This window comes from Canis lupus, chromosome 35, assembly GCF_048164855.1.
Source record: "Canis lupus baileyi chromosome 35, mCanLup2.hap1, whole genome shotgun sequence".
NCBI classification, from domain to species: domain Eukaryota; kingdom Metazoa; phylum Chordata; class Mammalia; order Carnivora; family Canidae; genus Canis; species Canis lupus.
Genome location: NC_132872.1, coordinates 9,410,053 through 9,437,707, shown reverse-complemented (window position 1 = coordinate 9,437,707; position 27,655 = coordinate 9,410,053). Strand labels below are relative to the sequence as shown.

Genomic DNA, 27,655 nt, shown 5'->3' with positions numbered 1-27,655 from the left:
CATAGAAGACAGGACACCAAGGGGTATGAAGCAAGCAAGAGATTTATTGAAGGAAACAGAATGCCTATAAAGACGAAGGGGAGAAGGAGTATGTTGGAAGATAGTTAAGACCATGAAATAGGTCTGACACCAGGGAAAAAAGTAATATATACAAAAACAAAACAAAGCAAATTATAATTCCTGTCTTCAAAGGGTTTATGGTCTGTTTTCCTCTGGTTTATGCCCTTTTCTGCCCATCGCTCCAAATTTGTTAGGACCAGATCTGTGGTTACCATCCTCTGCAATTTTTCCTATTTCTTTCTCTATTAGCATGAATGCTACCTTGAACCCACCTCTTAATTAATCAAGAAATATCAAAGAGAATACAATAGATATTTGCCATAATTTCAAGTTGATCAGAATATTTAATAAAATATTAATAAATTTGAAGAACTAATATTTCAAATTATTCCTCTCCAAAATAGGACCTGAAGAACTTATCTCACCTGTCTCTTTTGAAGTCAAAGCACAGGCAGGTGATCTGGGCTCTACTCATCAAGATTAACCTTAAGACAGAAATGAACAGCTTCAGAAAGTAAACACTTGGGCAGGTAGAGTAGTGTAGGTTCATCGTGGGGAATTCATTTTGCTTGCAAATGTGGCAGATATATCTGACTTTGAGTCTGGAAATATTTGTAAGGTAGAGTTCCTGGAATAAAAGTGTGATTATGGCAGCAATGTCATAAGAACTTCATGAGGTAACAGAACTCAGCATTTAAAAAAAATATTTATTTATTCATGAGACAGAGAGAGAGAGAGAGAGAGAGAGACGGGCAGACACAGGCAGAGGGAGAAGCAGGCTCTATGCAGGGAGCCCAATGTGGGACTCAATCCCGGGTCTCCAGTATCAGGCCCTGGGCTGAAGGCAGGTGCTAAACCACTGAGCCACCCAGGGATCCCCAAACTCAGCATTTTATACTATTCTCATTCTTTAGCTTGTTTGGTGAATTATTATCTCCAGAAACTCATCCGGTACCTCTTTATGCAGCCCTCCTAAAATTCTGGTAGCTGTCTCACATGGTTTTACTAAGCTATTTTTTTAGTTCAATCAGCCATAATCCAATAATTGTGTTCACAGAAGGTAAAACTTATTCTAGGTTATGATTCACTGAGGAGGTCTTCAGCTTACTTATACCATGTTTCAATTCTCTGGCCATCTCAATTTGTTATTGTTGTGAGCTTTGTGAAGATTTCTGTTTCATACATCCTAAAGCCTAGAACTTTATGAAAATATGTGTACTGAAAGACCTCTATTTGAATGCTTATATTAAGCATTATTTTAATAGCTTATTTTAAGTAGCTCTAAATCAGAAAAACCCAAGTATCCATCAACTACAAAATGAATAAACAAAAAATAGTACATCAATGTGATGGAATATTACTAAGCAATAAAAAGAAGCAAATTTCTAATATTACTGGCACAAAAGATTATAGTGTTTGATTTCAATTATATTGCACTCTGGATGCAAACATGTGGAAATATAAAGTAGAGAATGGTTTGCAAGGACAAAAGATGGAGGGAGAAGATTGACTTCAAAGGAGCCTGAGGGAACTTTTTGTGATGATGGCAATATTTATCTTGATTATGCTGCTGATTACACAAAGGTCTACATTTTTCAAAACTCATGAACTGTAAATTAAAGTTTAAATTTTATTATATGTAAATTATATGTCTATAAGCCTAAATTAGGATATAATAAAACTGGAATTATGTATTAATATTAGAAAAAGTAAATTAAAAACAATAGATATTACCAGAGATAAAGAGTAATATGTTGTAATGATAAAAGGACCAATTCATCAAAAAGTCATTATATTCTATTATATGTGCTTAGCTTATAATACAGCTTCAAAATACCTGAAGAAAAGACACACAGAAATGATAAAGCTGGAAGGAGAAACAAATTCACAATTATAGTTGGAATTTCAACACTCCTTTTTCAACATTTAATAAAGTAGGTAAAAAATAATAGGCATATAGAAGCTTTGAACCCTACTATCAACCAATTTATCTAACATTCAAAGAATGTTACACTCATAGCAAAATACACTATTTTTCAAGTACACATGGAAAATTCACTAATATAAAACAAGTCAATATATTTAACAGAACTGAAGTAATCTGAAGTGTATTCTCTCTTTAGAATGAAATTAGAAATTCATGGGGATCCTTGGGTGGTTCAGGGGTTTGCCGCCTGCCTTTGGCCCAGGGCACAATCCTGGAGTCCTGGGATCCAGTCCCAAGTAGGGCTCCCAGCATGGAGCCTACTTCTCCCTCTGCCTGTGTCTTTGCCTCTCTCTCTATATATATATATCTATCATGAATAAATAAATAAATCTTTTAAAAAAAGAAATTCATAACTCAGAGATCTAGAAAATTCCCAAACATTTAGATATTTGGGATGCAATAACATGCCTCTAATGACATAAGAAAAGGGAAGAAATCACAAGGGAAGTCAGAAAATCCTCTGGGATTAAAGATTTATGATGGAAAAAGAAGCGTGGTCTCAAATGAATGACGACATATGCTTCTACTTTCAAAACTAGGGGAGCAATGTAGATACAAAGTAAATATAAAGAAAGAAATCATAAAGATGACAAAAGTTAATGAAATAGAAAAAATATATAGAAAATCATAAAACCTGCCAAGACTGAATCATAATAAAATAGAAAATCTGAACAGACTGATTATCAGTAAGAAGATTTAATTAGCAATCAAAAACTCCAAACAAACAGAAGTCTAGGATCAGGTTTCACTGGTGAATTCCACCAAACTTTCAAAGAACAAATACCAATCCTCTCAAACCCTTCCAAAAAGTAGTAGAAAAGGAAACTTCTCCAAACTCATTTTATGGGCAAGCATTACCCTGATACTAAACAAGGATGCCTCAAGAAAAGAAAATCACAGGCCAGTATTCCTGATGAACATAGTGTAAAAATCCTCAACAAAATATTAGCAAACTGAGGCACTTGGGTGGCTCAGTTATTGAGTGTCTGCCTTTGGCTCAGGTCATGATTACTGGGTCCTGGGATTGAATTCCACCTCAGGCTCCATGCATGGAGCCTCTTTCTCCCTCTGCCTAAATCTCTGCCTCTCTCTTTTGTGTCTCTCATGAATAAATAAATGAAATCTTAAAAAAAAAAATATTAGCAAACCAAATTCAACAATACATGAAGAGGATCATACACCATGATCAATTGGAATTTATTCAGCAGATGCAAGGATGGCTCAACATCTATTGCTCAGTCAATGTGATACAGTACATTAACAAAATGAAAGATAAAATCATATCATCATCTCAACAGATACAGAAGAAGCATTTGACAAATTCAACATGCATTTATGATACAAATTCTCAACAAAGCTAATATAGAGGGAACTTATCTCAACACAAAAAAGGTCATATATGACAAGTCCACAGCACATATTCTGGTGATAAGCTGAAAACTTTTCCTCTAAGATCAGGAACAAGGATGTTCACTCTTACCACTTTTATTCAACATAGTATTGGCAGTCTTAGCCAGAACAATTCATCAAGAAAAAGGAATAAAAGGCATCCAAATTAGAAAAGAAGAAGTAAAACTATCACTATTTTCAGTTGACACGATATATATAGAAAAACCTAGACTCCATCAAAAAACTGCTCAAACTAAAAAAAAAAAAAAAAAAAAAAAACACCTGCTCAAACTAATAAACAAATTCAGCAAAGTTGAAGAAAACAAAGTCTAACCCCAAAATCTGTTGTATTTCTATACAGTAATAAGAAACTATTAAAAAATGAAATTAAAAATTCTTAATAATTTAAGAGAATCTCATTTACAATTGCGTAAAAAAAACACAAAATACCCAGGAATAAATTTAACCCAGAAGGTGAAAGACATGCATATACCCGTGTATTAAAATCTATAACACATTAATGAAAGAAATTATAGGAAACACAAATAAATGGAAAGACATTCCATATCCATGGACTATAAGAATAAATACTGTTGAAATGTCCATGCTACTCAAAGGAATATACAGATTCAATACAATTCCTATCAGAATTCAAATGACATTTTACACATATAGAACAGACACTCCTAAAATTTGTATGAAAACACAAAAGACAATAACCAAAGCAATATTGAGAAAGAAGAACAAAGTTGAAGGTATCATGCTAATTTTAAGTTATATTAAAAATTGATAATAATTTAAAAAGATGGTATTGTCATAAAAAACAGACACGTGGATGAGTGAAACAGAACAGAGATCCCCAAAATAAACCTGCACATATATGGTCAATTAATTTATGACAAAAGACCAAGAATATAATGGGGAAAGGATCGTCTCTTCAATAAACAGTATAGAGAAAATTGGACAGTCACATATAAAAGGATGAAACTGGACCACTATCTTAAAGTATACACAAAAATAACTCAAAATGGATTAAAGATTTGATTGTAAGACCTGAGACCATAAAACTCCTAGAAAAAAACATAGGCAGTAAGATCCTTGACATAGATAGGTCTTGGCAATGACATTTGTAATCTGACACCAACAAAAGCAAAAATAAACAAATGGAATTATATCAAACTAAAAGTCTTGGACAGCATAAGGAACAATCAACAAAAGGACAGTCTACTGAATGGGAGAAAATATTTGTAAACCATATACTTGGTAAGGGGTAATATCCAGAATATTTAAAGGACTCATAGAAGTCAACAGCAAAAAAAAAAAAAAAAAAAAAAAACAAAACACTCAAAGAATCCTACTAAAAATTCAGAAGAATCTAAAAATAGAACATTTTCCCAAAGAAGACATACAGGTAGCCAATAGGTACATGAAAAAATGCTCAACATCACTAATCATTAGAAAAATGCAAATCAAAGCCACAGTAAGATATTACCTCACATCTGTTAGAATGGCTATTATCAAAAAGATAAGAAATAACAAGGGTTGGTGAGAATGTGGAGAAAACTTGTGCAGTGTTGGTGGGAACATAATTGGTTCAGTCACTATAGAAAACAATATGGACTTTCCTCCAAAAATTAAAAATAGAATTACCATATAATCCAACAATTCTACCTCTGGATATTTATTGAAAGAAAATAAACACAGTAACTTGAAAACATATAAGTACCCGCATGTTTACTGCAGCATTATTTACAATAACCAAAACATAGAAACAACCTACATGTCCACCAATGGATGAATACATAAGAAACTATGGTGCGCGCAGACACATAACCACACACACACACACACACACAGAGGAATTTTACTCAAGCATAAAAAAGAATGGAATCCCTTGCTGTTTGACAACATGAATGAACCTTGAGGACATCATGCTAAATGAAATGAGTCAGACAGAGAAAGACAAATACTATATGATCTCACTTATGTATAAAATCTAAAAAGAAAATAAAAAATGAAAACAAGCTCATAAAGACAGAGAACAGTTTTCAAAGGCATGCAGTAGTGCATGGAAAAATGGATGAACTATTTTTTTAGTTTAAATAAAATATTTAAAAGAATAACAAGAAGTCTGATAATATTGAAAGAAATTGAGTATCTAGTTAGTTCAATACCTTGCCACAAAGAAAAGTCTAGGCTCAGATGGCTTTGCTGATAATTTTACAAAACTTTGAAGATAGACATAATACCAATTTTATACACATGCTTCTAGAAAATAAAATACTTCTCAATTCATTTAAGAGTCTAGCATCATCCTAGTACCAAGCGAAGTTACAAAAAAACCTACAAATTGATATCTTTCTTAATCAAAGATAGAAAAATCTATCTTAAGCAAATCAAATTCAGTAATATATAAAAAGGATAATACACCATGACCAAGTGGAGTCTGTCTTATATATGCCAGGTTGCTTTAATATTAAAAAATATTTAAAAATACAAGTGTGTCCTCAATATACTAAAGAATAAAGGAGAAAAAGTTACATGATCATCTCAATAGATGTACAACTATTCATGAAAATAGCTCTCAGCAGAAAAAAAATAGTAGCTCTCAGCATATTAGGAACAGCAATTTCATAAAGGATATCTATAAAACACCTACAACTAACACCATTCTTAATGGTACAAAGGTGAATGCTTTCCCCCTATGATCAGTAACAAAGCAACTTGTATTCAACATGGTATTGCAGGTCTAATCCAGTGTAAAAAGGCAAGAAATAAAACTAAAGTAAGTGGAGTTTGGAAAGAAAGAAGTAAAACTATCTATGCCCAGACAAATGTAAACAGTCCTTCCCCAAAGTCTTCAAAAAATTCAACAACCTATAGAAATTAATAAACCAATAAATTAAATTTACATGTGTAAAGTCAATCTATTAAAATCAAATTTGTACACACTAATAACAATTATAACTTGATTTTAAAATATTTACATCATTTACAATAGTATCAAAAATATGAAATCTTTGGTGATGAAATTAACAAGATATGTGCAAAAATCTGTGTGCATAAAGCTACAATAATTGCTGAAATAAATTAAAGAAGATCTAACTAGGGAGAGAGATACATCATGTTCATGAATTCAATATTATACTGAATTTATACATACAAAATAATCTCAAACAAAATTTCAGTAGGTCATTTATTTTTTTTTATATTTTATTTATTTATTCATGAGAGAGACAGAGAGAGAGAGAGAGGCAGAGACACAGGCAGAGGGAGAAGCAGGCTCCATGCAGGGAGCCCAATGTGGGACTCAATCCCCGGTCTCCAGGATCACACCCCAGGCTGAAGGCAGCACTAAACCACTGAGCCACTGGGGCTGCCCAGTAGGTCATTTAATAAACTCACTAGCTGATTTTGAAATTTATATGGAAATGCATAGGACCTAGAGCAATCAAACTAATTTTGAAAAGAACAAAACTGGAGAACACATGACACCTGATGTCAAGATTACGGTGAAGAATGGTAATCAAGGCAGTATTGTATCTGCATAATAGTTGAGTGGCATATAGGTGAACAGCAGAGAAAACAGAGTCCAGAAATAGACATACACATATATGGTCAGTTGGTTTTCAGCAACTGACCATATATTGCGAAGAATTTGATCTTTTCAATAAATAATGCTGGTACAACTGAATACCTATATGCCAAATAATTGAATAAATACATAGACCTTGTTCTTAACTTCACACCATATTTAGAAAGTAATTTGAAATTAATCATAAACCTAAGTGTGAGAGCTAAAAACTATAAATCTTATGGAAGAAAACATAAGAGAAAGTCTTTGTGACTTTGGGATAGGCAAAGATTTCCTAGATAGGATAGAAAAAGGATGAATGATAAAATTAAAGTGTACTTCATTAAGTTTAAAAACTTCTGGTTTTCAAAAGATACTGCTAAGAAAATAAAAAGGCACACAAACTTTTGGGAAAGTATTTGCAAAACTTGTATCTCATTAAATGTTTTTGCCTAGAATATATAAAGCATCTTACAATTCAATCATAGAGACAAAAAATCAAAGAGTGGGCCAAAGGTTTGAACATCTACTTTGTCAAATATGATACATAAATGGCAATATTCCTCATCATTCCTCATTGAATATATGCAAATAACTGCCATAATGAGGGACTACTGTATAGCCACTATAATGGCTCAAACTGGAAGGACTGAGAATTCCAAATGTTGTCAAGAAATTGAACTTGAACGTTCACACATTGCTGGTGGGAATCCAAGACAGCATATCCACTTTGAAAAGCAATTGTAATTTCTTATAAACATACACTTCCCTAAGACTTAATAATCCCCTTTCTGAATACTGACCTAAGAGGAATGAAGACACAAATCCCTACTAAAACTTGTACATGAGTGTTCAAAGGAGAATTACTCATAGTAGCCAGAGTGGAAACAACACAAATGTCCCTCATCTGGTGAAGGGATAAATGTGGTATATCCATACAAAAACTATTACTCAGCAATAAAAAGAAACCAACACAGGACACATGATGGATAAATCTCAAAATAAAAGACTATAAATTGTGTGCTACCCTTTATGTCAAATTCTTAAAAAGGACAAACTCTAGTGACAGAAATAAACCATCATTATTATTCGGGGGCCAGGAACAAGGAGGGATTGGCTGCAAAGGGTTGTATGGGAACTAGTATGTCATGATGTTCTGTTTTGTCACTATAATGGTCCTTACATGATTGTACACATTTGATTAACTCATAAATCTGTACAGTTTAGTTTGGTAAATTTTATGGTATGGAAATTATATCTCAATAAAGCTGTTTAGAACAATATGAATATTTTTAGTATAAATTCTTTAAATATGTTCTTTGAACTGTCACCCATCAATAATATGGCAGGTACTGTTTGTAAGCCAGCTTCATATTGTTTCTCTGAATTTATTGGGATAGAAATAAGCTTAGATGTTGGATATGAAGTTATTTTTCTTGTCTTTTATAGTGTTTAGGACTATGTTCTAGCCTCTTTCTCAAAAGATATGAATAAGAACAAAAGTTATTTTCTTTCTCTCTCCCTTTTGCATTCCCTTCTCTCTCTGTCTCTCTCCCTCCCTCTCTCTCTCTCTCCCTCCCAGCTTTATTATTGTACAAAGGAACTGCACATATTTAATGTATACAATTTGCTGAATTTGAACATAAGCATATATCCATGATACCATCATCACAATCCAGGTAAAAATATCTATTATAATAAAGACATCCATTATCTCCAAAAGTTGCCTTATGTGTCTTTACTTTTTTTCCCCTTTTTTCTTAACCATTTCTTAAGATCACCCAGAGGGCTACTAAGTGGTACTACTTCCTCTGCAGTCACTTAACAACCTCTTTTGTCTACAGATGCCCATCCACTCTTGCCTCTTTTCCATATGCTAGTACACCTCTCTTTCTATTTCTACACTTTTTAGAACAAAGCGCCTTCATCTGGAGGTTCATCAGGGACTCTTTTCTGTCTCTTGCTGATTCCAAGCCTCCAATTTACAATGACAAAAACGCTGAAGAGAACTCCAGCAGAATAAAGTTCTGGGTAGGGAAAACTCTCTGAGTCATTCCTCACTGTGTGCTGCTCAGCCTTCTCTTTGCCTTTCTCCACCAAATTACCGCACTCCATTCAGTGCTTTCCCAACTGAGTCTTGTGTCAGCAACTTTCTGCAGCTGCAAGAGCAGCTGCTGCTTCCACCTCCCTTTCCCCACTCGTGGCTGTCATCTTGTCCAGCCCAGAAAATCTATCCAGCAGGCCTACAGAAAAGGAAAAAATAAAGAGCCAATAGTGTTATACGCAAAATTTTTCTAAAGTTTCTGTCCTTGTCTCAATGTGATGAAGTTCTAGAAAGTGTAAGAATAACTTCAGATGTCTTTAAGGAGAAATGCTTCAAAGGGGGGGGGTGTCTTTTCTCAATAGGGGATATTTCTAACTGATGCTTGCAAAATACATTTACTAACAGGGAATAATTTTGTCTTCCAAATGCACCATGGAGCAGATGGCACCATTGCCTTTATATGGACAGGTAAACTTCAGTATTTACAAGATTAAGTGCCATGGAGTAAATATTAAAACTAGATCTACGTGCTAGCCTGCTATGTTCACCTACTAGCTTACATTGCCTTTGGCCATGGTTAGAAAACGTCACAGAGTCTCAGTTCTGAATTGCGTTCAGAAGTCCTACAGATACCCCAAAGCTTTATTCCTCAGAACAAGCTTATTCAATTCTGAGATTTCCATTTCCAAGAGTTCAGGGATTTTGAAGAACCAAAATCATGCTGGGATGTGGTTTCAAAAGATTGAAAGCTCCAAGGCAAAAGGTTACTTCTCTCACCATTTGTGCTCTCCTGCTTGACTGTGATCTTCTTTCACTGGTTTCCCAGGTTGACCTATTTAACCTTTTATTTCCCTTTTAGCCTCTTGGTGGGAAAACCCAAAATCACATTCTGTGGACCCACATTTTCTCTAGACTAAGATTCTGCCTCTCACAGAATAATAATCAAACATAATTGTCATCTGTTATATCATTTTGAAATTTTAAATATATTGTCAAACGTAGCTAGCTATCCCGAATTTTTAGTTTGTGTATGTGTGTATATGTGTGTTTATATATTTACTAATAATAGGTCTGGTCTAATCAGAAAGCTGGGGTCTGAGTACTAGTTCAACTCTTCACAGGTTGAGGTGATGACAGATAAGATAATTAGGATTTCTAAACCTCATTTCAATTTCCTTACCTATAAGGTCAGTAAAATGATACCCAATCTACATATCCCATAGGGGTTGTAAAATCATATAACTTAATTTATATAAAAGTACTTTGAAAGCCATTAAGAATTACACAGATGTAAGATAGCATTATTAACAATGTAGCACCTTGAGAACGTATTATTTCTTATTCTACCTATTTTTTCCAGACGCCTTCTATCTTTGAGACAGGACAAATGCCCCGGACTGACACAGCATGGTTCTTATCCTAAATTTACCTCTTTAGACCTCAACTGAGGCCTCCAAGAGTTATTCACATTCTCAGTTACTGAGCTTTTGTCCTATCTCCTCTCTGCCTTCATTGTTCCAGACCAAAGGCAAGGCTCTATTTAAACTCTTCCCACATGATTCCCAGACCTCACTTTTCACATCTCCACCTTTCTCGCTCTGGTTCCTTCAGGGATTCTCTGAGCCCAACTATCACCTTTGCTCTTCCCTCTTGGTATCCTCTCTTATATGCCTACTTGGCCCCTGCATTCCCTCTGATTATAAGAACACTTTGAGACAGGGAAGTGATGGATTTAGCATTTTTCCTGAGCCTATATTAAAGACAAAACAGGCCCACATTTCTCATGAACCAATTATATATAAACAATAAAGACTAATTCTAATTCTGGTCTGTTTCACAAGCTGGCAGGCAGGTAATATCTCAAAATGGTACGAACACCTAGCCATGGCTAAAAATTCACAGGAAATCTTCAGGCACATCTGGTATTTTTTTGACATCTTCACCCCATCCTTAGTAGAATATCACAAGTGATACTCTCGCTGGCTGGGGTAGATTTGAGGGTGAGATATAATTTATGTTGCTTTCCATACTAATCTCATCAGTGTTGTTTTCTACAATTAGGTTTCTAGCTCTAACAGAGCAGATTTCAGATTAACATTCTGCCTCAACTCTACAGTCAGCTTGCTGATGATAAATCACATGAGCCAACAACAGCAATGCCACCAGTTCCTAGACTTCACAACAGCCAGAAATTATCTTTCATGTGGTTACCTCAGACAAGAAGTCCCGTCACCAACTTTCAAGAACCTGTCTTGACAGGTGAACAAAGAGAGATATATTTAAAAAATGAATATAATTAATATCCATCTTCCACTCAATCTTTATAAATTATTTGCCCCTTGAATACTACCCACAAAATATATGTGTTTGGCTGCTCCCCCCATACAATACCAGTACTTAAAATAGAGAAATGCACAAAGTATGATTTATCTGTCCTAAAAGGCTCTTGATGAGTAGCACTTTGGCAACCTACTTCAGCATTCATTTCAAGTTTTGGGCTCAAGCATTAATGAAGAAAACCACTAAGTGGAGTCTGATCAGTTTCTTAACTTCCTTTCCTTTTTATTTGAAAAACAGTGATAAGGGAACTTTGTAAAAGTTAAGTTAATGTGTGATTATTCTTAGTAAAGTGTTTAACATTTTGAAAACCTATACTGCTTGACTTCATATTGAGCATGATTTCCTTTAAGAAGAATTCTATCATTATATTTATAGAACTACACAGTTCTAAATTTAAATTGACAAATTGACACATACAAGTTAAGGATTTTAATGATTAAGAGAAAAAATAAAATCAGTAGATCATCCATCATTTTGTGCTAAGGATATATGAAAATACACATTCTAGCTCTCCTCTTACTGGTATTTGATTTTCATGTATCTCTTATCTTGATCACCATAGCATAGGCTTGAATTTATGTAAATTATTACTACAAACTGTCTTCTTCATGGTGATTTTCATATTTCAAGGATTAATTAGCTGTACTATAGGGAAACTTTAATGTTTAATTAATAGGAGAAATTTAAGTGGTCTTAATTGGGTAGAGATTTTTTTTTTTCTCTAAAAGTTTATTCAGAGCACAGAGGTTTAAAAGAAAGTCAGGTTTTGGAATTAAGGTGATGCTGGCCTCAAATTATTTTAAGATTTGTGTGGAATCAGAAAAGACCCCGAATAGCCAGGGGGATTTTAAAAAAGAAAACCATAGCTGGGGGCATCACAATGCCAGATTTCAGGTTGTACTACAAACCTGTGGTCATCAAGACAGTGTGGTACTGGCACAAAAACAGACACATAGATCAATGGAACAGAATAGAGAACCCAGAAGTGGACCCTGAACTTCATGGTTAACTAATATTCGATAAAGGAGGAAAGACTATCCATTGGAAGAAAGACAGTCTCTTCAATAAATGGTGCTGGGAAAATTGGACATCCACATGCAGAAGAATGAAACTAGACCACTCTCTTTCACCATACACAAAGATAAACTCAAAATGGATGAAAGATCTAAATGTGAGACAAGAGTCCATCAAAATCCTAGAGAAGAACACAGGCAACACCCTTTTTGAACTCGGCCATAGTAACTTCTTGCAAGATACATCCACGAAGGCAAAAGAAACAAAAGCAAAAATGAACTATTGGGACTTCATCAAGATAAGAAGCTTTTGCACAGCAAAGGATACAGTCAACAAAACTAAAAGACAACCTACAGAATGGGAGAAGATATTTGCAAATGACATATCAGATAAAGGGCTAGTTTCCAAGATCTATAAAGAACTTATTAAACTCAACACCAAAGAAACAAACAATCCAATCATGAAATGGACAAAAGACATGAACAGAAATCTCACAGAGGAAGACATAGACATGGCCAACATGCACATGAGAAAATGCTCTGCATCACTTGCCATCAGGGAAATACAAATCAAAACCACAATGAGATACCACCTCACACCAGTGAGAATGGGGAAAATTAACAAGGCAGGAAACCACAAATGTTGGAGAGGATGTGGAGAAAAGGGAACCCTCTTACACTGTTGGTGGGAATGGGAACTGGTGCAGCCACTCTGGAAAACTGTGTGGAGGTTCCTCAAAGAGTTAAAAATAGACCTGCCCTATGACCCAGCAATTGCACTTCTGGGGATTTACCCCAAAGATACAGATGCAATGAAACGCCGGGACACCTGCACCCCAATATTTATAGCAGCAATGTCCACAATAAGCAAACTGTGGAAGGAGCCTCGGTGTCCATCGAAAGATGAATGGATAAAGAAGATGTGGTTTATGTATACAGTGGAATATTATTCAGCCATTAGAAATGACAAAGACCCACCATTTGCTTCAACGTGGATGGAACTGGAGGGTATTATGCTGAGTGAAGTAAGCCAGTTGGAGAAGGACAAACATTATATGGCCTCATTCATTTGGCAAATATAAATAATAGTGAAAGGGAATAGAAGGGAAGGGAGAAGAAATGGGTAGGAAATATCAGAAAGGGAGACAGAACATAAAGACTCCTAACTCTGGGAAACGAACTAGGGGTGGTGGAAGGGGAGGAGGGCGGGGGTGGGGGTGAATGGGTGACGGGCACTGAAGGGGGCACTTGAGGGAATGAGCACTGGGTGTTATTCTGTATGTTGGCAAATTGAACACCAATAAAAAATAAATTTATTATTAATAAAAAAAGAAAGTCAAAATGCTTTATATTTGGCTGTCAGAAATGATTTGATTTTGTTGTTGTTGTTTTGTTAAGTATTTCAAAGCACAAACAAGCCTACTACTCTAAACAGATGATGAATATGTACATGCCAATATTTTCTGACATTTAAATAAGTGTGCTCAAAGAGTTCCTCCTTGAGCCTTAAATAAGTCACCAGCATCTAAATCTCATTTACCACCGTCCACCAAAACCACATTTCTCTTAATAGCCTCCTAAACTTTTTTAATCCCCTTTTAACTGTTCTTATCCAAGATAAAAGCAATGAACAATTCTCTTGCTCAATATCTTGTCCTACTATACACAAAAAATACTGGGGTGTCTTGGAATCATCAGAACTAATCACAATTAGTATTCCAGGAGTGATGTGTGATATAATCAGGGAAAAACTTAGCAATAAACTGGAGATGATAAGGCATCAAAGTAAGATTTCAGGGTATATACTGGACACAAATGTTAGTTTCTTAGATGTGAAAAGATGTGCTTTGTCATTAGTAGATCAAATAAGAAGTCACTAACCATTCTTTCTTCCACATTATCCCCAGATGATTTTGTGGTGTGTAAGAGAATTCTTTTCTTTTGGCTGATTGGACTGTTTGAAGGCAAGTGAAGAACTACTATGATTGGAAAACACCAAGTTTAGAACAAACTATCTTAAATCCCACCTTGACCTTTAAGAAAACAGAATATCTTGAGCTTCTGTGTTTTTAGAGGCATAATCAAAAGCACTTGGAACCATTCATGGACCCCAGAATGCACTTTGAGTATTCAAAATACAGTGTTGTTTTTAACATTACATATAATTATATCTGTTCGAGATGAAGGTGCCTTATAATTGTATACCTCTGTGTTTGAAACCACAATGATAGACTATGGCAGACCAAATGCTACTTTCTATCATAAAAAATCATATTGAATGCAAATTAAAATAATGCCATTTACCAAATAAATTGTGAACTACAAATCAAGAGGTTTGATGGGATGGACACTAATCGGAAAGTGTTTAAGAGCTGGAAGTGAGAAAAGAGAGTCATTTAGAGAAAGAAGGGAAGGATCAACAGAGAAACTTCAGAAGAAGGAAGACAGCTAGGACCCTTCCTAACATAAAGTTAATTCCTGACACAGGAATGAGACATCATCAGACAGTCAAATCCCACACCTACCTACCCACCCACCCACACACACACACACACACACAAACACACACACACACACTCTTCAAATGTACTGAGTGCATGGGTCACACTTATCCTAAAATGTAGTTCTCTCTTTCTCTCTCTCTCTCTCTCTCTCTCTCTCTCTCTCTCAGAAAGAGAGGGAGTATTAAGTTAAGCAGGCTCCCTGCTGAGCTTGGAGCAGGATGCAAGGCTCCATCTCAGGATCCCGAGATCATAACCTGACCCAAAATCAAAAGTCAGATGCTCAACTGACTGAGCCACCCAGGAGCCCCTAAAATATAGTTCTTTATATTTGTTGATGCATTTTGTTATACTGAACAGAGAGTATGTTTCCTTATGTACTTTGATAGTAAAAATGTTATATTATACTTTTCAGCTATTACATTATTACCTTTCATTATGTAATCAAAGCAATTGATACCAGTGCTTTTGGTTTTCACATTTGCTTTATGGGTTGCCTGAGTGTATTTTCTCCTTCTAGATCTTCAAATATTGTAAAGTAGTCAGAAAATTATATCATTGCTACATTTTTGTACTGTGTTAACATGGCTAATCTGGGAGTACATTTCTCGGAATTCCTTGTGTGGTTCTAGGTTGGGCCTGATCACAGAGAAACTTGCATAAGATTTGGAAGGCGGTGATGTGTACACTGGGTAGTGCTCAGTCACCACCAGAGCACGTGCTGATTTGTTACTAATATGCTAGTTCCCTCATTGGTGTGGGGTAGCATTTGCCCTCCAGTTCTTCTAGCTCCCATCATATCTCACCCTCAGTCTCTCCAATGGCTGGGCCAGTTGCATGTTTGATTCCTCAGAGAGGTCTCCAGTTCCTTCTGTGGTCACCCATATTGTCAAGGTTAGAGGAGTTGATAAACAGATGTGGATTCCAGTTTGTCCACATGGGTTCCAATCTGTCTTCACAAATTCTAGTCTTTCTTTATTCTTTCCCACTTTATGTTCAGTTTTTTTTTTTAAGATTTTATTTATTTATTCATGAGAGACAGAGAAAGAGAGGCAGGGACATAGGCAGAGACAGAGAGAAGCAGGCTCCACGCAGGGAGCCCGACGTGGGACTCGATCCCAGGTCTCCAGGATCATGCCCTGGGCTGAAGGCAGGCACTAAACTGCTGAGCCACCTGGGCTGCCCGTTTTTTTTTATTTTTGTTTTTGCCAGCTAGTCCTACTGAAATATAGAGATGATAGGGCCATAACCAGATGTACAGCCCTTCTACAAATAGCCTTCCATAAACATCTTCACAAATACCCACAATCATGTCCATTCTTACCCCTTTTTTAAATTCACTCAGAATAGTGTATGCTTCCCTAATTAGGCAGCTCTGATTCAATCCTAATTAACACATAAGTGTCTTCTCTTTAAAAAAAAAAAAAAACTGACCAATTGTATGAGAAACACAGAATTTCCTAGAATCATACAATATTGGAGCTAGTAGAGATCCTAAAAATAATTTAACCCTAACTTTCCATTTTACAGTTGAAGAAACGGAACCAGTTACTTGCCTAAGATCACAAAATAAAGTAGTAACAAAGTTGGGAGTGAAGTATAACCCAGTTTAATCTCCTTTCCCTTCATACCTTTTTAATTCTTGAATTAATATCATCTTCTGTGAAAAACCATAAGAGATTTTATTTATTGTGATTCACATAAATTTATTATAATTGAAAATTTATTATGATTCAAAAGGATAACTGGGATAAAAAAATACTATGATAAGAGGCTATATTAATGAGGTTTAGTATCTAATATGAGAAAGATTGCAACACCAGTGTTGTCGGCTCTCATCAGACCCATTCATGCATTTGAGCACTTAAAAGAGCCAAACAAGTTATAGAGAAAGTGACCAGAATTCTATGGATTTTAATGCTATTACACATAAAAGGTAGAAAATTAGGGTTATTTTAATTGGAGAAAGGAAGACATCAGCAGATATAACTGTCACCAAATATTTAAAGAGATTCCATAAAGAAGAAAAATTAAATTTATTCTGTGTGCTTTTCTAGGGAGTAAATAAAACAAACAGTTGTATACTAGAGAGACTGCTTGATATTTAGAAATATTTTGTAAAAAATAGGAAATTTCAAAGCTGAATGGCTGACCTTCAAATACAATGAGAGTCCAATCAATCAGTTTCCAATCAGAGGCTTTGATGACAATCTATCAGGAAGTTTTAGCAAAAGATTCCGAATGAGATGGGCGTTAGAATGACTTCCAAGTCTCCACTATGTCCCTGCCACTGAGCGTCTATTGTTTGAATGACAAAATTATAGGAATAAAATAACAACCTCAATTATTTGAAAATTATATTTCTGCTATACCCCACGGGGAAGCTCCAAATCATCTTTAATGTTTAGTCTTAAAGTACCAACAGTTTCCTTGAAAGCTTCCTCTTCTAGAATGAGCTACATTCAATCTAGATGGTTATATCTGCTGGAATAAAACTCAGGCTGTCAGAACTGAAGGTCAAAAATAAGGTTTTAACTATACAGGGAAAGCTCCTCTAGACAATACTGTACTAAGTACATTCTGGATTGTGCCCAAGGATCCCCTTCCACAGGGCAGAGTGCTGGCTGCAAGCCACCAAGATGACACTCAAGCTGCCCCCCAGAGAGTAATAGAGCTTTCGCTATAGTATCTGAACAAGATGCCAGACCAAGGAAAGGGGGGTCTTATCAGTGGCAGCCCAGCAGGCTGGGCTATTGGCATGGATTGTTTTACGATGGCAGTCACGGACAATAGAAGCAGGCTGAGAAACATCTTTTTTATCCAGAAGTTGACACAGAGGATGTGGCTGAACTCAAATATCTTAAAGAAAGAGAGGCAAAGGAAAAAAGGATTTAATACAATCTGACAATGATGCCTTTTAAAGAAGAAAACTAAGTAATCTTGTTTGACTTTTTTTTAATTAAAAAATTGTTCTCCTAGAAACGCGCAGCAAAACTGGCAGATTCATAGAACTATTCTAGAACAAAAGGCTTCCCTTGTGCACACAAGGAAGGCATACATCAAGTTAGCCTGGGGCCTTTCCTGGGAAGAAATTACAGAGTAAAGGAATCATGAGTGTATATCAGAAAAGAAAAAAAATTCTTAAAACAGAGTCTGATAAACAATTATAAGACAAAATCAGAAGGGAACTCCGTTGCTAACTAGGGAACCCTCTTAAATGTGACTGCACATCTCAATCATCAGTGGAACTCATTAAAAATACAGTTAATAAAAAAATGCAGTTAATCAAGCTCCACCATAGACTGTCAGAATCTGATACTTAGACAAAATTTGAAACCTCAAATCTTGAGCATCATAGAATATTCATCATACTTCTCTCTTAATACTTGTTCAACTCTATTTTAGACTTTGCCCCTGGAGTTTCTTCAGTAATCAGGTGTAGTAGATAAGAGCAGTAGTATAGTGCATTTTCTCATTTAATAATCAAAACAATACTAAAAGGTAATTATGATTTTACAGATAAAAAACCAAAAAGATGAATAATTTTCCAGCAGCTATTGCTGCTAAATGACATACCTAGAATTTGAAGACAGATGTAAATCTCTAGCTCATGTACTTTCCATTACACCATGTATTAACAGGTTGAACCAACCACATGAAATAGCCTGTATTCAATTTTTTCAACCACAAAAGTTATGATTTTTATATCCTTTAATACAGTAAGTTGAAAGTCATGAAAGAAGACAAAGTACAGTATAAGGAATGCCTGTGAAGAAATAAAGCCATATGAACATCATGTTTTACAAATTAATCCTTTTCTTTAAGTGCCATGCATTTTGATAAAACTAGAAATAAAATGCTCTATCAACTATTGATGGGATATTCCCTGCTGAGCTGATATCTGTCTGCCTATGCTGCTTACAGATAAATTAGAGGTCTGTGGCCTGGACCTGGGTGCGATAAGCAAGGTATCCAGGGCACAATGTTTAAGGGGCACTCAATCTTGCATGCTGATGCAACACTTGCATGAGCTCAAGAGTCATGGCCTTCTTACATTTGTACCCCACAGTGTCTCTTTTTCTTACCCTAGTAAGAAAAGGTTCTGATTTCACACTTTTTCTCTATTTCTTCTCCTTTTTATTCCACTTTGGTTAATTCCATACCGAAATCATACAAGGCAGGCAATTAAAATTATGAGATCCAAGTCCAAGGCAGTGTCCATTCTGTGTGCACAGTGCAAAAGATCAGTCACATTGCTCTGGGGAGAAAATGCAAAGACCAAATAGAGAAAAATAGCAGGTATGTGGTTAAAAGAAAAAAAAAGCAGTTTATTCAAAAAGTGGTTGAGGCTGACTTACTGTACTTATTACCCATCAAGCCTATTTAGAGTTATGTTTTCTCCATGCTATGTGATTCTTGTGTTATCACCACCATGACCGTTCATTATTAATTAGCTTTATGAGCTGAGAACTTTTTATGTGCCCAAAGTCATGCCTGAATAAAAAAGTATGGTTCGGTAACCACATAAAAGAAAAATGAAACTAACTGAATGTGTTTTTAGAGGGAGAACAATCATAAACTCCTAGTAGACTTGGGACTCAAGGGGAAGCACTTTCTACATAGTCCTTCTTCACAGAAGATAATATTTTCTCTGTTTGAATACCTCTAGAAATGAGAACTAAACCTTCATGATATATCCTTTCATGGATATCAGAGAGTATTTCTCCTATAATATTCTTTCTTCTTATAAGCCCAACTCTTTCTTTTTGGAGGTTTTTCCAAGTCTTGGTCAGTGTCATGTTGCAACATAAAACTGTTACACTTTTTTCCCCTAAATTAAATTTACAAATATTAGGAGGTAGGTTTTAATATTTGTTATGGTTATACACATGAAACAATCCAGGCTCTTTCAATGAGCTGAACCAAGACAAGTTCTGTTCTTCTGAATATACCCTATTTTTTTCAGTGTGCTTTTAAAACATATTAGTTAGGTCCACTATCCATTCTCACCAGTCTTAGTCAACATAGAACTGGAAATTCTAACGAGGCATACAGGTTAGAAAGGAAGGAATAAAACTATCTCTATTTGCAGATGATATGACTATCTATGTAGAAAATCCCAGAGTTTACAAAAACTATTAGAACTAACAATGAGTTTAGCAAGGTCATAGATATAAGTTCAACACATTAGGAACTAAATAGAAACATAATACCAATTATAACTGGTCTGAAGAAAATTAAATACTTAGGGATACACTTAACAAAATATGCAAAGGATTTGTGTGTTAAAATTTATGAAATGTTGATGGGAGGAACAAAGGAGACTTAAATAAATGGAGAGATATGCCTTGTTCGTGGATCAGGAGTCTCTACTTGGTGAAAATGTTAATTCTCCACAAATTGAGTTATAAATTAAATGTAATTCCTTTCAAAATCCCAACAAGCTATTTTTATAGACATAAACAATCTTGCTTTAAGGTACAAGTCATAGGATATAGCTAAAACAAGCTTGTAAAAGAAAAATTAGGAATAGAAATCACCTTACCCAATTTAAGTCTTACTGTATAGCTACAGTATTCAAGACAGTATGATATAGGTGGAGAAATAGACATGTAGGTCAAGCGAACACACAAGCCCAGAAATAGGTCCATAGAAATATGCTCAAATCATTTTTTTAAAAATATTTTTTATTTATTTATTCATGAGAGACACGGGGGGTGGGGGAGCAGGCAAAGACAGAGAGAGAAGCAGGCTCCATGCAGGGAGCCCGATGTGGGACTCAATTCCAGGTCTCCAGGATCAGGCCCTGGGCTGAAGGCAGCACCAAACCTCTGAGCCACCTGGGCTGCCCCTCAAATCATTTTTTAAGGTGAAAATAATTCAGTGGAAGAAGGGTAGCTTTTTCAATTAAAGGTGTTAAAGCAATGGAATATCCATAGGAAAAAAAAGAAAGAAAGAAAGAAAGAAAGAAAGAAAGAAAGAAAGAAAGAAAGAAAGAAAGAAAGAGAAAGAAAGAAAGAAAAGAAAAAGAACTTCTACCAAAATCTTAGTACAATAATGAATTAAAATGAAACAGTGACTTATATGTAAAATATAAAACACAAATTTAAGAAAAAAATAGGATAAAATTCTTTGTAATATAGAGCTAATCAAAGGTTGTTATACTTGACACAAAAACAGGATCCATAAAAGAGAAAATTTATAAATAGGACTTCATCAAAATTTAAAACATGCTCTGTGGAAGCCCATGTGACAAGAATGAAAAGACAAGTTGTAGACTTGTTTTTCTTCAAGTTGTAGAGAAAATATTCACAAAATACATATCTGAATACAACTTCTATCTAAAATACATAAACAACTCTCAATATTGAACAATGTAAACAAATAAATAGAAATTATACGAACCAACTAGAAATGGGCAAAAGACAAGAACAGACATTTCTCTGAAGCAGGTATACAGATGGCAAATAAACACATGAAAAAGTATTCTATATGATTCGCCATCATAGAAACACAAAGCCACAATGAGATACTGCTACACACCTCTCAGGGTGGTTATGCTAAAAAGTACTGACAACTCCAAATGGTGGTGAGGCTCTTCGACAAACTGAATCATTCCACTTTACTATGGGAATTTAAAATGATACTCTGGAAAATAGTCTGACAGTTTCTTACAAAGCTAAATGTGAAATTACCATATGACCCAGAAATTGTACTGTTGGGCATCTATCCCAGATAAATGAAAAGTTTCTTTTCATGCAAAAAGAATCACACAAAAAGAAATACTCATAACAGCTTTATTTCAAATAGCCAATAACTGGAACCAGCCCATATATTCTCCAACAAGTGAATGTTTAAACAATCTGTGGGAGATGGAGATATATATATATATATATATATATATATATATATATATCATAGAATGCTACTCATTGATAAAAAGGAATGAATTATTTAAAGCAACAGGTTAGATAGGATCTCTAGGAAATTATGCCCAGTGGAAAAAACCCATCTCAAAAAGATACAGATTTTATGATGCCATTTTATAACATTTTTGAAACAAAATTTTAGAAATGGAGAACAGATCAATGGTTACCAGGGTTTAGAGGCAAGAGGGGGTATAGGAGGGAGATTGGTGTGATTACAAAAGGATAATACAAGAGATCCTTGTGGTATAGCTCAACAACTTGACTGTGTTGGTATGGACACAAGTTGTTGTAGATGGCAAAAGTGTACAGTACTTAAACACACACACACAAAGTACATGCATGCACATCTACATGAGTCCAAGTAAAATTGGGGAAATCTTATATATCATGGTTGTGATATTATTATAATTTTGAAAGTACTAGTCATTGAGAGACTACTATCCCAGGTTTTTCCATAAGCCTTCTTTTGACTCAGTTTTTTTTTTTTTTTCAGTCTTTAGATATATCACAGTTTCAATTAGGAACTCACTTTTTTATACATAAAAACTTCTGATAGACTACAGGAAGAAAGCAAATGATTACTCATTTACTATGCCATCAATGGCCGCAGGTCTCAGCAAAAGTAACCATCAAGCAATAACTAGTAGTTACCTTATTGTGGGCTGTAAGAATTGAAATTGAAAACATGACACCCAAACTCTCAAATCCATGAATTTTCCTAAAAATTATTGTAGGAATCTTCAGAAGCCAAAAATCAGTTTTCTCCAGTGTGAAGATAGTAGCTCTTATTTTTCATGTGCATAATTCATGTGGTATGGATGTAAGTTTTATTGCAAAAGATGAGGTGCCCTTATGCAAAAGAGCCAGGCACTTCTTATTTGTAAAATGTGTGGAATCTCAGGCACAAGCTATGGTAATGACCACAGGAGAAGTTTGCTCTCATAAAATGAAAAACTTAGTAATAGGGTCCTGGGAGGGGGGTAAGTGGAGAGGCAGAAGGTTCTCCATTAGTCTTAATCCCATAGTTTGTAACCAAGTAGCAGAGACAAAGAGGGAGGTATGATGGCAACTCCATATTCAGTGAGCCAGGTATTCTAAGAGCAGGAAAACAGGCAAGATGCCTTTAAAGGTGTAGCAACTCTTGGTGGAAAAAGTAAAGACATCTGTTCAGAACTGGACCGAGTTGCGAACCTTAAAAAAAGGGGCATGTGAACCTATGCCTTGTAAAATGCACTGGTTTGAGATGTCTTGCATCTCTTTTCATTTGCCTTTTGTTGCTTTTAGGAAACTTGTTGACATTTCCTACTGTTTTTAACTGTACTGAAGGGAATCTGTCTGCATTTCGACCTGAGATTTTAAGGGAGAGAGCAGAGCCCTTAGGGAAGAGCCAGTGGCAATGGATTTCTGGTGAGGTGCCCCAGAGAAAGATGAACCTCATTGAGAAGAGAGATGGGGGCTCGCAATGGGGCCTCAGCTCTCCACTTGCTTAGCCGCCCCAAAGTTTGCATGCTTTGACTTTGACTTAATAAGCAAACACTGCTTTTATCCATAGGCAGTAATTTTTTTTTTTTTTTCACTTCTCTACCTTTTGCCCTCTAAGGTCTGTTGCTAATGCTAATAGCTGTTTGCTCTGTGCTTCATGTCCAGGCTGCTGTCGTTCACAACTTCAGTGTCCAGTTCCTTCTCTCATTCTTCTGATGGTAGCACACGGTCTAGATTGCTGGTGTCATAGTCTGTGGGTGACCCAAAGTTATTTTCCATCACTTGCTTCTCAGGGAACTTTATGTTCAAAATGATATCAGTTGACAATGCACCAATGTGAAAGCAGGAGACACTGGCTATTAAAGAAACAGAAGAGACAGTTCTGTTCTTGGGGAATTTGTAAGTCACAAAAAGGGGTTGGGAAGACTTAGAAAGTAATTTTTAAATAGACACATTAATAAAGTACAGAGTATTATAATGAAGCCAAGCAGAATCTATAATGCAAAGGAAGGATAATAAAAATACTAACTAGAATTATATAGTCTTTTCTAATTTACAAATACTTCTCTTGCCTTATCTGATTAGCTACAGCTCTTTCAAGTAAAGAACTAACTTTGTATTATCCCTATCCTGCTGATGAAGAAGGACTCCTAGTTTGTCATTACTGTGGCTACAGTGGGTCTCTGCACCCTTGTTCTTTCTTCCAGGACATTCTCTCTTTAGCACCTGAAGAGGTGAGATTCATCTGGGAAGTTTGGAAGGTGAGTTTGGAATAGGACTTTATGGAAAGTAAAATTAGGGGATCCCTGGGTAGCTCAGCGGTTCAGTGCCTGCGTTGGCCCACGGTGTGATCCTAGAGTCCCGGGATCGAGTCTCACATCGGGCTCCCTGCATGGAGCCTGCTTCTCCCTCTGCCTATGTCTCTGTCTTCGCTCTGTGTCTCTCATGAATAAATAAATAAAACCTTTAAAAAAATTTTTTTAAAAAAGAAAGTAAAATTATGTGCAATGACAGACAGAAAGGAGAATGTTCCAGGGGTGCTGCTAATCTTAAACCAACCAAACAAAACTGGAAACTCTCCCCACAACACAGCCTTTTTCTTTTCTTTTCTTCTCTTTTTTTTTTTTTTTTGGACTTATCTTGAACAATGAAAAACTGCTGTTTGCTTGGGAGACAGTTTCTACACACTCATCCCTTGTTTCGATAACTGTATTTGTTAAATGTACAGCCCTAAACAAATCAGACAATCAATCTGCGCTCCTTACTCCATGCATAAGTTGGACATAATAACATTTCCATTGGTGCCAACTAGCTCAAAGGAGTTCAATCCTTCTTATAAACATAAATCTTCAATGCATCTCTTTGCAGCAAGAAGGCAGGTGTTAATGTCATGAAGCTGCACAAGGAGACTGTGATACATGAACTCCTTCTGAAGTGAAAAAGCAGCATAGACAAACTAAGAACCATCTCGTAGGCATAAAGCCTATGGCTACATGATCTACATAATGAGGCACAGCATTCCCTTTAAGCCAAATTCCCTGTAGCACACCACCAAGAGCAACATAAATAAAGCAGAGTGGCAAGGGAGTGTCACTGAAGAAAAAGTGATAACCTTCCCAGAATCACAGGGCATCTATGTATGATGGGGAGGAAACTCCGTGTTTTTTTTTTAACATCAGTGTTAAAGGTCAAATCAATCTTTTTCAGGGGGGAAATGGTAATTTTCCCTCCCACAGTTGAAACTCCACTTCCATCTTCATTGAATGAAGCTGACAACCTAAAATTCCATGCAAGTAAAAGAGGGATTCAATACTGGCTTACCATTTCCAACATCCATCACATTTCATCAGTATAGAGGTGTACAAAATATGCAAACCCAATGGACAAGACCTTCAAGAAAACATCTCCCTTCATTGTGCCACCTTCCCACTCAGCTCTCCCTGCTTTGCCCAACCCCAGTACACTACTTTTTGCCAGGGTATATTTAGGATCATATCCTCAACTGTTTATCAAACAGCTAATAAGTCTTCAGAATGTTGGGATCCCTGGGTGGCGCAGCGGTTTGGCGCCTGCCTTTGGCCCAGGGCGCGATCCTAGAGACCCGGGATCGAATCCCACGTCGGGCTCCCGGTGCATGGAGCCTGCTTCTCCCTCTGCCTGTGTCTCTGCCTCTCTCTCTCTCTCTGTGACTATCATAAATAAAAAAACAAAACAAAACAAAAAAATTAAAAGTCTTCAGAATGTGCTCCCCTGGCAAAGGAGAGGTAAGACATAGTCCCCCCCACTTCAAGATGGTGAGTGTTTTAAACAATCTGAGTGGCACCAAACAACGTAACCTTGCATGTGGTCAAGGGCTACACTATGAGCATAAGACACTTGAAGGACTTTGTGGTACATTGCAGAGAACAAAGTTGGAAGGTCTTCATTCTATTCTTCAATTTCTCCTACTAAATTATGGTTGTAACATTATCTTTTTGTGCCTTAATACATGTAACTATACCATGTAAATAATAACAGCTGTCTTGCCTGCTGCAGAACACCATTGTGAAGAACACGTGAGTTCATGTACTCTGAAGTGAGTTACACTTTATAAATCTGAATGATGGAAGCAGTTAGGAATGAGAATTAAAGTGAAAAGTAGGGAATCCCTGGGTGGCTCAGTGGTTCAGGGCCTGCCTTTGACTCAGGGCGTGATCCTGGAGTCCTGGGATCGAGTCCCACATCGGGCTCCCTGCATGGAGCCTGCTTCTCTCTCTCTGCCTGTGTCTCTGCCTTTCTCTCTCTGTGTGTGTCTATCATGAATAAATAAATAAAATCTTTAAAAAAAAAGTGAAAAGTAGCCCGATTTTTTTTTTTTTTTTTAAGTAAAGGGTTAGGTGGCCATCATGCTAGTTATGGGCAAGTCATAAGGAGGAAAAAATCCCTCTGATTAAGATGAGACAAAGAGAAAATTTGACATACAGGAAGAATGAAGCAGAGATATCAGGAGATGACCCAAGTAGGGAGGGACAGAGTATAGACAGAAGAGGAGGGAAAGAGAGACAGGGACAGAGAAAGAGAAGTAGGAGAAAGAATGAAAATTGAAGCCTAGGAGACAAGCATTATGCAGTATGCTGGTCTGTCGGAACACAAGCACCTGAAAAGTAGAGACCATCTTTGAATCTGTCTCTAATACTGAAAACAGTGTGTTATATATTGTATCCACAGCAGTTGCAAATTCACATTTGCTGAAATAAAATACTTGCCATATTAGGAGATCTTTTGGCTCTTTTGCCAAAATCATCAGAGGGATACATTTCAATTTCTTACAAAATTACCCTGTCTGTCTTTCCCCTTTAAGCTCTATCCCCATTGAGAAAATGGAATTAAAAAAAAAGAGAGAGAAAATGGAATTCATTTTCTCAAGAAGCTATAAACGTACATATTATAAAAATTCAAATATGGATTCCAAAACAATAGATATTAGATATTATACATAAAGTTATTTAGAAAATATAGCACAGTAACCATGTATGAGACCACCAGAAGCTAACTGAATTTAGACCAAAAAAGAATGTAGTAAATTACTGAGACGTTCAGCAAATGTGAATGTGTGTGTGAATGTCTATGTGTGTGTGTGTGTGTGTGTGTGTGTGTGTGTATCTTTTCGTAATTCTCGATTTTCTTTTTAGGAAATAGATGTTACTGCCCTCTTACCTCAGGACTAATGGCAGTAGGGGGACTGCCACCACCACTTCAATACCTGTTTCTGAGGAAGATGTGAAATAATGCAATGCCTTTGGGGAGCAAGGCAAGTTCTTGGTGAAGAAAAAGACAGAATAGAGACAGAAGACATGCTTCTAGACCCAGAGAGGAGAAGGGCCCTGAAAAAAACAGGAGTGATTGAACTACTCCTTGACAGAGCCAAGGGAAGATGGAAAATCTTGGAAGTGGACTGCTTGTATGTCACTCTTCCAGAAGTTAAACCACATGAATGCAGCTTTCAGGCGCAACAGAGATCCTCTGTCCAAGTGTGATGCAAAAACCACAGGGCCACTTCCCTTCAGGTACCATGTCCAGGTTTAGAAAATTAAAAACAATATATGTGTTTCCCAAACCAGAACTATCTCCAAAGTTACACTCTAAGTAAGACCCTTAGAATCATTTCATACCCTGAAGGGAAGAATCTGAATTAATGACAGAAAATAAATTTCTCATTGGCCTTAGGAAATAGACGGATTTGGTGTCAGATTTTATTTGATATTAGAAAAATAAAGACTTCCCATATACATCTTTGACAACTGCTCATGTTACTCTTCAGAACCATTCCTATAGGAAGGCTATTTTCCCTAACATA

At 36.1% G+C, this 27,655-nt stretch overlaps 1 pseudogene; it reads right to left on the bottom strand.

Moving 5' to 3' along the window:
- Positions 1-9,152: 9,152 nt before the first annotated feature.
- The window catches only part of LOC140624773 (DDB1- and CUL4-associated factor 13 pseudogene), a 30,368-nt pseudogene continuing 11,865 nt past the window's right edge, over positions 9,153-27,655 (bottom strand).